The following is a 14,398-nucleotide window of genomic DNA, read 5'->3' on the forward strand; positions in this document are numbered from 1 at the left end:
ACTTGCAATTTTAAGATTCCGAGTTGAAGATTAAATAAGTTTTCTTAAATATAGTGGCATTAAATTATAATATTTCGGACCTAAATAATTAATAAATTTTTGGCCAAATGCTTTTTTGTAGTAAGTGATTGCGCCGAGGTCTGAGATCTTGTCATTACGCAGCTGTCAGGATCACCCATCCGTCCGATGAACAGTGGTGAACGATGTGATAAGACCGTGTCGTCCGCGTTCGATCGTTATCGCGACAACAGGCAAATCGAATGGTAATCAAAAGTTTGATTTTATTATTTTATATATATATATTTATTAACGTTTTCATTGCTATCATCCGAGCGCCGCACCGCCGCCCAGAACTTTGTGTGCAATAGACGAGCGCGGTAATAGATGCGCGCATGTGCTCGGCATGAGCTATTTGGAGGAGAGACGTAACTTTTTTGGCGCCCGACGGTCGACGGATTCGTTTTTTCGCCGGCGGCACGCGTTTAGTCTGTGCCGCGATTGCTCCCGTACGCACTCGTCTACCGCGCTCATCCCGTGCCAATAACTATTGCTATATTTGTTCTCACTCAAAAGCGCACGAATGATGTTTTACGATTTTTTTCCGGTCGTTATTAGTTCACTCGAGTCGTTCTTTTGTTTTGCGTCCCGCGCGGTAATGTAAGACACTTCGGGCAGAATGCTATTGTTTAGTAGTTGAAAATTATAACACACGGTCAGTAAAGTAAAAGCATTTATAAGAAAAAACCAAACAAAAACTATAGAAGTGATCTATTTAAAAACGTCAAAGACGATGTACGGGTAAAAAAAAAAATAATAACAATGGGATATATTTGGATAAAATATTATTTGGTTGTTAAATTTTCAGATTTCTTTTTTCCTTATGAATATTTCAACGTCTTTTTTTCGTCGTAATATGTGTCGATAAATTCGTACTAGAAATTTAAAAACTAGGAAACAACTTACATTTTATAAGGAATATTAAAAGTAAGACAAATACGTGTTAGTATTAATTTACAATTATAATGCCTGATACTTTTGTTAAAATATAACATCTTATATTTCTAATTAAATCAATTTTTGGTATTTTAAATAATTCGTTTAAAGTAACAAATTGCTAACGATTGTATTTTATCAGAAGAAAATTTTAGTTTTTAATCGGCGTTTGTTTGTGAACAAATAATTTGTATATAATATACATTTACTTTTGTAAAACATAAACATTACTTAAGTTAAAATATATACAATACTAAAATATTATTTCTTTTATAAGAAAATTAATTTTCATAAACCTTTATTTTTATAATAATATGTCTGTTTCACGATGGTTCTTTCAATTTTATAATGAATACAAAATGTAATAGTTTCGACGAACAAAGTATTTATTATTTAGTAGTTCATAACATACGTATAATTATTGCCATAAAATCATCAAATATTTAGTTTTAATTTATAAAACAATTTCGTAAAATTTTAATTTATAAGTCATGAAAATATCAAAAAAATAAGATATGGCAGGGCCGTGATAATCCGAACAAGACTGGGGAAATATGGATCTTATGGATTTCCGATTTATTCGGAATAACATGACTTAAAGAAAAAAATTATTTTTCTTGCAATTTAAATTTTGAAATTAATTTTTATCTATACGTTTTTGAAAAATTTATGAATAAAATTAAATGTATGTGTGAATTGTAATTGTTTGGCGAATTTTTTTAATAAATAATATAATTATTCATTAATTTTATAATTCGAAAACTGATAACTATTTGAATAACATTATTAGTAGTATGAAAATCTATTTATTTTTTTAATTTCACAAAACATTTTTATTAATAATTGTAACATTTTAATTGTTTCAAACCCAATAAAGATTTGAAGTTTTCACTTATCTAATTTATGATTAATTATTTTTATTTACCATATGGCATTACAACAGTATTTAGTAAAAATTGTTATTTAAAATTTATTCTTAACAAAAAGTGTTTAAACGCATTTAAAATAGTTATTTGATTCTTAATGGAACTATCAATATATTTATTTTGAAAACATTAAGAGTTATTAACTGCTTCTGGCATGTGGTATCACATTGGTCTAAAATTGAATTATTGAAGTTTCATCTATATTGTTTTACATATACTCGTATGTATGTATGTATAAATAAGTTTTGCGTAAAACAATTGTGGAACGGAGTGTACATGGCTTGTATATTAATTTATTATGCTTCAGACATTCTCTTAATTATTGTTAATCAAGTCGAACAAATAATTACACGATTGAGTTAATTTAAAACATGATGAGTGTGTCGTTGTTTAGTGCAATAATTATTTACGTCTTAAGCTGTATGCCAGTTAAAAAACTTGAATAGAATAATTTAGCTTGCATGTTTTTTCTTCGATATTGTCAACCCACCCATTGAAAACATAATAATCTGTTCGATATATACTATATTTTATAGAATTCTATGTGAAATTTATTAAGAAAAAAATTGAAGTACAAGATTTAGGAGGATCATGGAGCCGGTACTTTAAAATTCAAATTTATAATATTAATCATTGTAGTCGAAAAATAATTCTAAATTTATTAACCGGTGTTCATACTTACCTAACCTAATTAAAAATAATCATAATTTAGTCGGAACCATGAAAGCCACCCGTTTATCTTCATGAAAATAATCTAAAAAATCGTAAAAACTAAAAAAACTTTAAAATTAAAATGCATACCTGTTAATTGAAAAGCGCATTCTACATATATATATATATTTATGTACATGGTGCTGAGGAAACACGAATTGTACAAACGGACGAAACACGGATACAGAAATTACTTTATTACTATTATTGTTCTACTGTAAATTAATGTTTCAGTCGGTTTATCAAAGAGAATCTAAATTAATAATTAATCAAAATTAACTACATACTTAAAATAACGTAAGGAGATTACATTTTTCAGCAAATGTATACATTATATATGTATACCTATATAAAACTAACAAGTTCCGTAGCATTAAAAAATAGTTTATAGTTTAACCAAAACTTGATGGTTTTGGAAAATAATAAATTTGTTCAAATATAATTAGCTAATACTAATTTCTTATCTGCAGATTGCGACTGTTTATTTTTCCATCGTAGACACGAAGAAAAATATGAATAATAAAATTTGTCTTTATTTTTATCAATGTGACTTCAGTTTATTATAATAAGTATTTAGATACTGACATTTTTTACTTTTTAATACCATTTACCATTTTTTTAAACCCCATTGTAAGAAATGTATGAGTTTTTTAAATATAAAATTATTCATCAAAACTTGTAGGGTTATGATTTAGCAGTAGGATAAACAAATGTAAATTATATAACTGTGTAATTTATATTTTTTTACTAACCAAAATAATATTTTAACTTTTGTGTATTATTTAAAAATTTGACTTTTAAAACTTTTTTTTTAATTTATATTACAATTATGGCGAATTCAAATCCTATGTAATATAATTATTTTTATTTATTTATTCCGATATAAAAATATTTTCTTTTCTTATAAAAATTTCTCTGACTATTATTATGGTTATAAAAGTATTATTGAATTTCTAATCCCAATATATTATTGGATGACTAGAACGGTGATTATCGTGAAAATAATACGATATTACAAAATAATATTTCACACTCGACAAACGGTTAAGTCGTTGGTTATGAAATTTCGTTGAGATATATATATATATATATATATATATATATTTTAATGTTAAAATTAGGAATTGAATTGAAATATTTCTGAAACATTAAAGTTGATTATTTCTGTGGGAGTAATGTTGTTTATCTTTGAAATTTTAAACTAAATCCTAAAAAACACATCTTTTCTGGGAGTTGTAAATTTCTAAACAGCAGTCAATTATGCCAAAGTGCTTATCTGAAGCTGGAGGATTTTATGCTACTGTCAGACAATATGTAATTGACGGCTTTGCATAAATTAATATCCGGAGAAAAAAAAATTGAATATCCCTTTTTGTTAAGAATTTATTGGCTGTCAATAGAAATCGCGCCATGAGGAATATATAAGTATTATACATAGGAACTTCTATTCATTTTTGCACGGTTTCGCGCTACAAATCTGATTTAGCATTTGGCTATGGCTAACATAATGTTTGCCAAAATCACCACCGAAAACTAAATAATTCAGTATTATTTTTTTTCTGGCCCAATAACCTGTTGTCCCTCATAATCGTTAATTTATAATCCAATCGCGAATTTCAAATACTATATTTAAACGTGCTCGAATATAGTATATTCTATAAATTCTTTTGTTTTATCTTATTTTAAAATTGTTTTTCTATCATTGCCCGAGTGGATATTGACGAGAAAACACGAGTAAACCGCAGTCGATTAAAAGAAAGAATTCGTCGTATATACATTTGTGTACATAACGGCCGAAATATAACGTATATAGGCGCAAGAATAACTTTACATAATACTATAGAATAATATCTCATCATAGGGTATTGTTTTGGTAAATCTAAATGAATTTTTAACTGACGTACCCATAAAAATGTTTATATCTAAAATGATATCAACAATATGAAAACGATGTATATACATAGAAAATTTTGATGAAATTCAAATACGGTGAACGTCGAAAGGTTTTCTCTCTGGACGTGGTTGTTGCGCTGAATTGAAAGGCGTACCTTATTACCTGAATTCGGTAATTTTACGCATTTATAACGGATAGGTATATCACCAAGCATAGACAGTTATGATAACTGCATCGTTGCTTTTATTCCACTCATTATTAACAACGTCCTCGATGAGTCATACGGATGCATTCGTCGACCCTTTGCATGTTATTATGGACGCGTGCAAAAATAATTATTCTTCATAATTGGCGATTAAGATATGCAACAAAACATGTACACACATTTTTCCCCACGTTGGATTGCGTGATTCGTTCATATTCTGACTGAAATTAAACGTAAAAAGTGACGCCCTACACCGTGGATTTGTAGACGTTCGTGTACAGTTTCATTATGTGTCACACCATCCGGGCGGCGTGGTGTACGAGTACGTGTACACGTAAATAATAATCGTTTTAATCCTCGGTGCATTATGACAGTTCAAATAGTTATTATGTAAATTCAAACAGTAGTTAGTAGGTACACGTAATAATGACCGTTTTTTTTTTTATCGGATTTCAACAACGGATTCGCTCAAAGCGTCTAAGCTTTTAGTTCTACATGGCTCTGCTCATGTCCCTTTGATCTGTTTACGAAATTCCATTTCACAATATTGACGACGAAATGTCTAAGAATAATATACATTTACATATGTATATGTTGTGATTTCGTTTATTCGTTACGGTTTTGGTTTTAATCATGTGTTTTATTAACGGTCGGATCTGAAGACATCTGATAACGATCTGAATTCCGTTAAATTGAATATTCTTTGATATCTGAGGAAGTTATCATTTTTAACAAGCTTCATTATCAATTCGATAATACAAAATTACATCTCGTTTGTATGTGAAAAGTGTACACCTTACGAATAATCCACAAAGATCGTCTACTTACGTGTAAATAATTAATTTTTACTAACATTTAATATATTAATAGTAAAGTATGTACCTGTTCACGTTAACCAAATAAATAAAATATTATTATTAGAAACTCATAAATCATATAGTTGTTCTTAAATAATATATCATTACGTACAACGTGTGCGCGTGCTGATTTGCAGACATTTAATTAAACCTCATACGAACAAAAAAAAAAAAAAAATTAGACAAGATATATATATATATATATATATATATATATATATCGTATGTGTATCGATAAAAACCGACTGCGAATAGCTATTTATCATCGATTTTTTTCGTATTAAATTCGAATCAAATTTTAGGAAAATATTTCGTCAATTCAATCATGTACGAACGAAGACTCGACATCGAGACATCTGTTTGTTGGAGGGATCGAAAAAAAGTAGTACCATATATATTTTATTAATTAATGCAAAACAGGTGTCAAACTTAATTTCAGTGTTCAATAAAAATAAACAATAAGCAGCCGTAAGGGATAAAATTTCATTAATCATTATTTTTTCTGCATCAGCGACTGTATTATAATATAGTTATATACATTTTATTTCATAATATTTTAATGTTTGTATAATTTCAAACCGCAGTTTACTAATTTGTGTATAATTTTTCATTATATTTTCGATGGCATTGATCGATTGCATCAGTGGTGTTTTACTGTGTTCAAAGGATTTAAATTCGTTCGAGATTTAACAGCCAGATAACAAAACGAGTGTAAATACTATAATGAGTTTTGACCTATATATATATTTTTTAAATATATTATGTATATACATAATTTAATTGATAATATATTGTCGTTATTGTTATTTTTGAGCGGTTGTCTAAATTTTGTATAAAGCCTGAGTAATAATTTATATTTTCATAAATGGTCACAAAAACACCTTTACGAGTTTATGCGTCGAGGTATTTCAAACTGTTCACAATATTCCTTATATTAAATCTTTGTGTGTATAGTCTTATTATTATGATCATTATTAATAAATGAGCTAACTTACAATAAATAGATTAGTTGTTTCAATAAGATAGCTGTTAGTAGACATATTTATACACATACAAATACACGTTTGAAATATATATATATATATGTATAATTTAAGTAGCAAAAATAAGCCACGTATGGGTTATCGTATGTACCGTACAAGATAAATCATATTTGTGCGTTTATGATTTATTTCGCTATATTAGAAATGTTGAAAGTATAATTTTACTATTTAGTAGTATACATTAATACCATGTAGTATACATGTAGTATTAAACCTATTTGTTGAAAAAATGTATTTGGTATTTACATCGTTGAGGAATTTTAACTTAATTTTAACTAATAATAATTAACTAATAATTATATATATTAAAATTGGTAGTTTTCAATGGCTAATGGGATTCGGCTCGAAGATATTAAGCTCAACCAACAATTTTATTTTTTCTATACGAATAATTTCATAAAATGTTAAAAGCCGGATGATTGAGTTATAGGGATTTGGGATTTTAAATATTGCACTCGAGAGAACGATGTAACATTTGAACTTATTCTTATCATTGTGAAAATGGAAAAAAAATTTTCTACGTGTCCCTTGTACCTACCTTAGAGTTCTAGAATTTAAATGAAAAATATGCAAATGTAGAAAAAATGAACGTGTCTTCGTTTTTCAGAGTAAATTATTGTTTTTGAAATAGTATAACCGTCTTCGAAGATAATTTAGAATCTCACCAACGAAGTTTGAATATAAAGTTTCTGTTTAAGACCAAAACATTTTATTCATTGTAAACAAATAATTTTACAATTTTATGAGTTTAATCATAATATGTCAATCAACTAAAGTGTGTATAATTGAATTGATTTGATACGTGTCATGGTTAACAATATAAAATCTTTAAAGAATTTGTATTGAAATAATCTACGAATAAACACGCATACAGTAATGTAAATCTTATTTTAAATTTAATATTGTTGGAGATATTTTTGAGCCACCTGTAAACGCAGTGACAGATGTTGAAAGGTATCCTTCTTGATTGATCGAAACGAACTTTGTAAGAATATACTGGCTTTATTTATTTTTATTTTTTTTTTAAAGCAAGACTGTTAAAATATGACTAGGTCAAGGACGATATTAACGTTCAATCCATCATGAGCTTGACCTGTGGCATATTTGAGTTTAAAAACAATTCTTTAGATCCTCTTAATGCGATTAAGTTATTTTATGAACGCAAAGACGGTACATGTGTCACTTTCAAAAAAAACATTTCAACAAAGAAATTATTTGATTTTTATAATTGATAGGGAAAATTTTGTAAACAACGAATAAATAGTGATTTTACTGCCAATATAAAAAATAAGTTTTTACAAGCTTATAAACGGTTTTGATATAAACCTTTGGGTCCGTTACATATAAAACGACTTTTGGCAGTGTAAAAAATATACATGCAATAAATTCGTACCTACAAATAGTATTGAAATTATTTAGATACGTTTATTTAGATATATTATCGTGATAATAACTTTTTGTAATTTATGTTATCTAGATGTATATTGTTTATCTAAAATAAAAAATAAAGTATTTAGATAAATTTATCTATATAAAAATTTGATCTACAATGCAAATAATTTATATTAATTTTTAATAGTTATGAATTAGTTAAAAATAATAAAAATAGTCTGGAAACATTAATTTATATATTTATAAAATTAATTTGAAGAATATACCATGAATTTTAAATTATTGATAATGTTTTATCTAAATGTCTATATATAAGTTTTATACACAGTGCCAGAAAACGTAGTTATTAATTATTAGACGTGTTTGTGCTATTTTTTTATTAAGAATTATTATGAAGTGGTAGTGTGTGTATTTTTGTGTGTATATGTGTAAGTTTTCGTTACTTGAAAAGTATAAAACATTTCCATAATAAAGCGTATCTATTATGTGTGATCATTATTTATGTAAAGGTTATTTATATTTTAATGATCATTAAATAATCTGTAGGCGTACTTATTTAATTTTATGAATATAAGGACGTAATTTCAAAAAATAGTATTTAATAAAATAATAAACATTTATTTATAATGTTATAATATTTTGATAATTAAGTTTTACAGGCTTAACATTATGAATTCTGGGTATAATGCTTTGATTCAATAAAAAGATGATTAAAATATTTTTTTAAATTGTAAATAATCATATTCAGCTACAAATAACAATGATATTTATTTTTTGTTATTGCTTTGCGAAAAACGAATGTATCTATTTTACTATCTAAATTATTAACTTTTATTATTATCTTTATATAGGTAAAAATAATATTTTTTATCTTTACTTGTATCTTATTTAAGATAATTTTGTTGTTATCTGGATTCATTACTGCTTATAACCAATTATCTTCATACATTCGTACGATATTCAATATATATCTAAATAGATAGTATTTTTTTTTGCTCACTGAGAATAACATACAGTCTTATATAGTCTTATACTTGAATAATTACATTAAACGCAGGTGCATTGTTTGTAAACTATATGATGCTTTCACTACACGTGCCATCGCAATACCTCAACGATTGAGATAGAATCAAAGTTTAAACAGCTGCCATAATCTATGTACTTTTATAGCTAAGAAGTCAATAGTTAGTCTTATGTAAATGTAGTAGACGATTAACATACCTAAACGTATATCACATTATTAAAGCCAATGTAAACTGTACAGTATATTCCGTTGAATTTTTTTAAGTCAGTTTATTAATTTTATTATAACTAATAGTATTATCGATAAATAATCTCATTTTTTTAACGCTTTTCTTTTCGGAAAAATGTAATACATCGCACTCTGTAAACAACGGTTTATTAATTATTTATTATGGATTGAATAACTATTTATTCTTCAATTGATTCTGCAGTAATTGTATACTGCTTTTTGTGGTACCTAATCGTTGTGTTTTATAGATTAATCGTTAATTAGAAATGTTGAAATATATTAAAAATAATTTTCTTATCTTAATTATCTTTAACATAAACTTGTTTATGAATATTTGAATATTCTGCAAATAAAGTGTATAAAGGTTAAGAAAAAATTAATTGAAAGCAAAAATTGTGTATTGTAAAATATGTTAATTTAAAAATAATAATACCTTATTTTAATATTTTGTTAATAATTAAACATTTGTATAATATAAATATATTTTTTTCCTTTTTGGCGTATAAAATGTACTGTTTATATCGGAATTTTTTTTTTGCTGTTATAATTTTATATTAATGTCTTTATAATAAATATAAAATTAAAGCCCCATGATATTTTGTTAAAAAAAAAAAGAAAAGTAAAATATTAAAAACTAAAAAGAAATATTCGTATTTAAAAAAACAGTTATTTGTCGCAGAATCTCAAATTACAATAGTGTTTACCTATATATATGTTTATTTTAAATTTTAATATTCTTAATGCAAATAACTAATATTTTTAATATTTTATAGTTGTTATAATTTATTACGATATGGTTTAATTGTAATTTTTTGATTATGAAACAAACTGATTGTTAAAATTGTATTGAAAAAATAAGAACATAATTTTTAAAAATTAGGCAGAATCTAAAGATGGTGTATGATTAATGATAATGGATATCATGAGTATGATTTGAATATGGAAAAAGTATTATTTGCAATTTATAAAATTTGTTTTACTGAGATTGTACTTCTAAAAAATTTGATTTGGTAAAATAATATGGTAAAGTACATAAAAATAAATTAAATCAACTTTGTAAAACAGTTTTTTATTTTAATTTTTTTTCGATTCTAATTTAAAATGTTTTCAAACTTTGTATTAATAAAATTTTAAAAATGATTTCTTCAAAGAACCGGCTGAATGATATTTACTATCCATCGATAAAATTGTATAAACATTTTAAACATTTCTTTTATTTGAAAACTATTGGTCACATGCATAAATAGAATTAAAAACACGTAATTTCACATTTAAACAATACATTCTTTGATTCGTTTTGAATTTAATTAGTCAAAATTATAAGTCCATAAAATAAATGAAATATTATATTATGTCATAATTTTGATGTCAAAAATTTTAACGGTATTTATATGTTTTTCTCTGGTACTAGTAGTCAATATTATTTACATATTTGTATTTTTTTATATTTTTTTTATTTACCTAACATTTTCGTATATATTATATAATAGGTAAAAATTTGTTTTAGAAAAATAATCTAAATAATGTTAATCGTTCTTTGTAAGTATGTTTTTCGAATCCATAATTGTCTTAATTGTTCTAGACAGGTGTGTATCAAGCGGGGGATGGCGAGAGATTCTTACGCAACAGGCAAAATTCTTGGGAGAGCTCAAAAATAAAAAATTTGCTTTTATGTTAAACATATCTTAAATCAAAAATACATAATTACGAGGATCTAAGGATGCTTTTTTAAGTTTTGCCCCGGGCGCAATATTTGGTTGCTACGGCTGATTCTATAAACAATTTTAGAGATTTGATTTCTAAAAAAGTCAATATTTAACAAAAAGTATATAAAATTAACTTCTTTGAAGTATTATTTGTAAAAATTATTGGTTGACATAAATAAATGTTTCGTTAACTCTTTAAAGCACTACCAAGACTAATTATAAAACATTTTTAAAATTCCACCAGTTTGAAATTTATGAAACTGAAATGGCTGAACTAAAGACAGTTTTGATTCAGTAATATTCTTCTGATTAAAAAGTTTTTATCATGTTATAAAGAATATAGTGATCATCAAATATTATTTCAATATGTTTCGTTGTTAGTATCTTCTTCTTCTTCACGTTTACCTTTATTCCAATTATTTAGGGTCAGTCATCCTCATCCTAAACCTCAATTATTTTAAAGAATCAAAAAACATATTTTTAGTTTGAAATATTGTTATGATTAGATTATTTTTTAATTTATATTAATTTTTTTATTTTAAAAATGTAATATATAATATAAATATATATATATATATATTTGGTTTTATAGTGCCGATTTTTAATACACTCTTTCTTTGACACGAATTTTTTCTTTCGGAAATATCATTGAACAATTTATGTAATTTTAATTTTTTTAATTGAATTATGACGTTAGATTAAAAAAATTGCAAAATCACAATAGTAAATAATTATTATGTATTTGTTATAACGTCTATTGTTTATATTGCACTAGTATAATTGAATTTATCCGGGTTCACTAGTGAAAATAAATGCTTATCTTTTTGTCAGTTTACTATAGGTAAATAAAAAAAATTATAATTATCATTTTGTAAATTCCACTGTAAACTATCCAATATTTGATTATCGATATTAGGAGCAACAAACGAACTCCTTTTTACTTCATTCTCTGAGGCACTCATGAAATACATTTGTAAGAACATTAGTTCTTCTGGATTACTGGTTAATAGAGATCTAGCCAAATCGTAAACTTGATATTGAACTAAAAATGTCGCCATATAGTTTCCATAAATTTTCCTTCTGAATAGTAGAACCCTGAAGGTTTGATATTGTATAATAGTAATTTATTTATTGTAGCTCCACTCTTTTAAACATTTGATTAAGTTGATTATGATTTTCTTTGCAATATTCCAATAATGTCACAATTATCGTAATACTTGATACAATTTATGAGAAGAGAGAAAATTTAAACTTCAAATTCTGTAATATTTGACAGTATTTTATTTAACAATATTAACTAATGTGTACATCAAGGGGAACTGAAAACTAGAAAATCTGATTTAAAATAATTATATCCTACATAAATACAACGCATAACGTAATATTAACGTACATAACATTCATCCAGGTAGTTTTGAAAGAATAAAAAAATTGTATTTTATACTTTGTATATCCTGAGGATTAAATTATTGATAAACAGCAGATATGGATACTATTTATTGCGAGTTGATTAGAAAACTATTAAGTGTTGAAATTGTATTATATTCAAAACAATAAATCATATCACATCAATGAATTTTACAAAAAAGAAAAACTATTCCGAGAGTGGGTCATTAGTGGTTCATTAAGCGATGAATAAAATACACTGTATTCTGAATTAAAAGCTGTTTATAGAAGTTTTTCTGATGCTAAATTTTTGAACATTTGAATTATTTTAGAATAACTGACATCAGGTCAGAGGCGGATCCAGAAATTTTTCACGGAGGTGGGTGCATAACTCGTGTTATTCATTATCATTATTAACGGATATTTTGTACTCAGATAACTCAATCAAATTATACGGCGTGATTACACAATAAAAATAATATACAATAGACAATAACTCAGACTCGCTATTTTTCTGAATGAATAAAAAATCGAAAAAATTCAAACCATGACCAAGCGCATAACTATAAAAGTGGGCTGCAGACCAAATACTGAAGTATTTGGATTATATTTATTTTTGCTTAGTGGTTACGAAAGGTTTTTAGTATTCCGAAGGAGTTTTTATTAAGTATGATGCAAATAATTACATAGTACTAATAATTTCTCTTGGTTTTATATTCGTATATGAAATTAACGTTCACATATAATCATCATATTTCGTTTAGTCGAGGCTTCATTGTAATGCATTGCCCTGCAAATATCATAAGTTATTATAATTATAATTAAGAAACATTTAAAAATATATACATATTTTTTTCGTTTAATGGTTTCCTAAAAACGAGTTTAATTTTTATTTTTATTTTTTTTTAATTCATAGAATGTTCGTAGAATTCGTAGAAATAAAGTAAATTTAAAACTTTATCTTAAACACAAAGAATATGATTTAAACGTGTAACGAAAGCAATAATACTTATATTAATAGGTTCTTATATAATAAACCGATTATTGTGCATTTTAATAAAAATGTATGTTGTCATTTATAAGTTTTCTATTGGGAATCTGTACTTCTATACAAGTGTCAATCTAGGAGAACCAAAAGAGGACCTCTGTTATATTTTAATATTTTTTCTTTAAATTGTATGGGTGGCCTTTTTTTTGGTGGCTCATTATTTGAATGAACACTTTCATTAGATGATTGGTGCACATGCGCTGTTTTACTTGCTAAACAATTATTCATACGCCTTTGATTTCAACAAGACGACACCGGAACAAAACTGGATCGTTAAAGACTTATAAATTTAAGTATAAATATACGTATAGGTTGATATCAGAATAAGTTCTCACTGTTAGGATTTCATTCGGTAAATTTGCTTTTTTAACATTTAATTTAAAGAAATTGCTGTTGAAAAAGTTTTGTTTGTCAACGTTTTACGATTAACTGTTATCTGATTAAATCACGTACATTTAATTGTTACAATTATTATGTCATTAAAAACTTCAATATGAAAACTATATTTACTCCATACATGTTGATTTAACATCAATCTCCTAGTTTTATTTATGGATGAAAGTTTCATTTATAACCCCATTACGTAGATTAACATTACACAATAGCAAAAATGTAGTTAAAAAGTTGTCGTGTTCAAAGACTTTTGACTTTTATTTTTTGTATACTTCCTTCGTTTTTTTATGGTCCTGAAAACAAAAAAAAAATTACCTGCAGAGCATCCGAAGATGTACATAGTTCAAGATTTACAATGATTTTTATTTTATATTATTTTTCTTCGTCTATTCAACTTATAATGTATACATTTTCCATCTTCCCCAGGTTGCCGTTTATTCAGTTGAATTTCCATTTTAACCGTTTTAGAGATTGCAAAAGTAACTTTCGTACCACTTGAGTACAGATGTTGAGTATACAGCAAATACACGAACATGGGAAATAGCACCCGAATAAACTACAAATATAATTATACTTTAAAATAATGCATTAT

The 14,398-nt window shown here is 25.8% G+C and overlaps 1 protein-coding gene across 6 annotated transcripts in view; it reads left to right on the forward strand.

Annotated features, from left to right (window-relative positions):
* The first annotated feature begins 499 nt into the window (after positions 1-499).
* LOC112683929 (neuropeptides capa receptor) overlaps positions 500-14,398 on the forward strand; it is a 137,565-nt gene continuing 123,666 nt past the window's right edge. For 3 of the 6 annotated variants that reach the window (XR_003148624.1, XM_025555154.1, XM_025555148.1), the window contains exon 1: positions 500-712. The gene's annotated coding sequence lies outside the window, so the exon portion shown is untranslated. Of the gene's footprint in view, positions 799-865; positions 985-14,398 lie in introns of all 6 variants that reach the window. The other 3 variants (XM_025555151.1, XM_025555153.1, XM_025555152.1) reach the window with 3 other exon arrangements.

This window comes from Sipha flava, unplaced genomic scaffold (assembly GCF_003268045.1).
Source record: "Sipha flava isolate LNK unplaced genomic scaffold, YSA_version1 237_pilon_pilon, whole genome shotgun sequence".
NCBI lineage: Eukaryota > Metazoa > Arthropoda > Insecta > Hemiptera > Aphididae > Sipha > Sipha flava.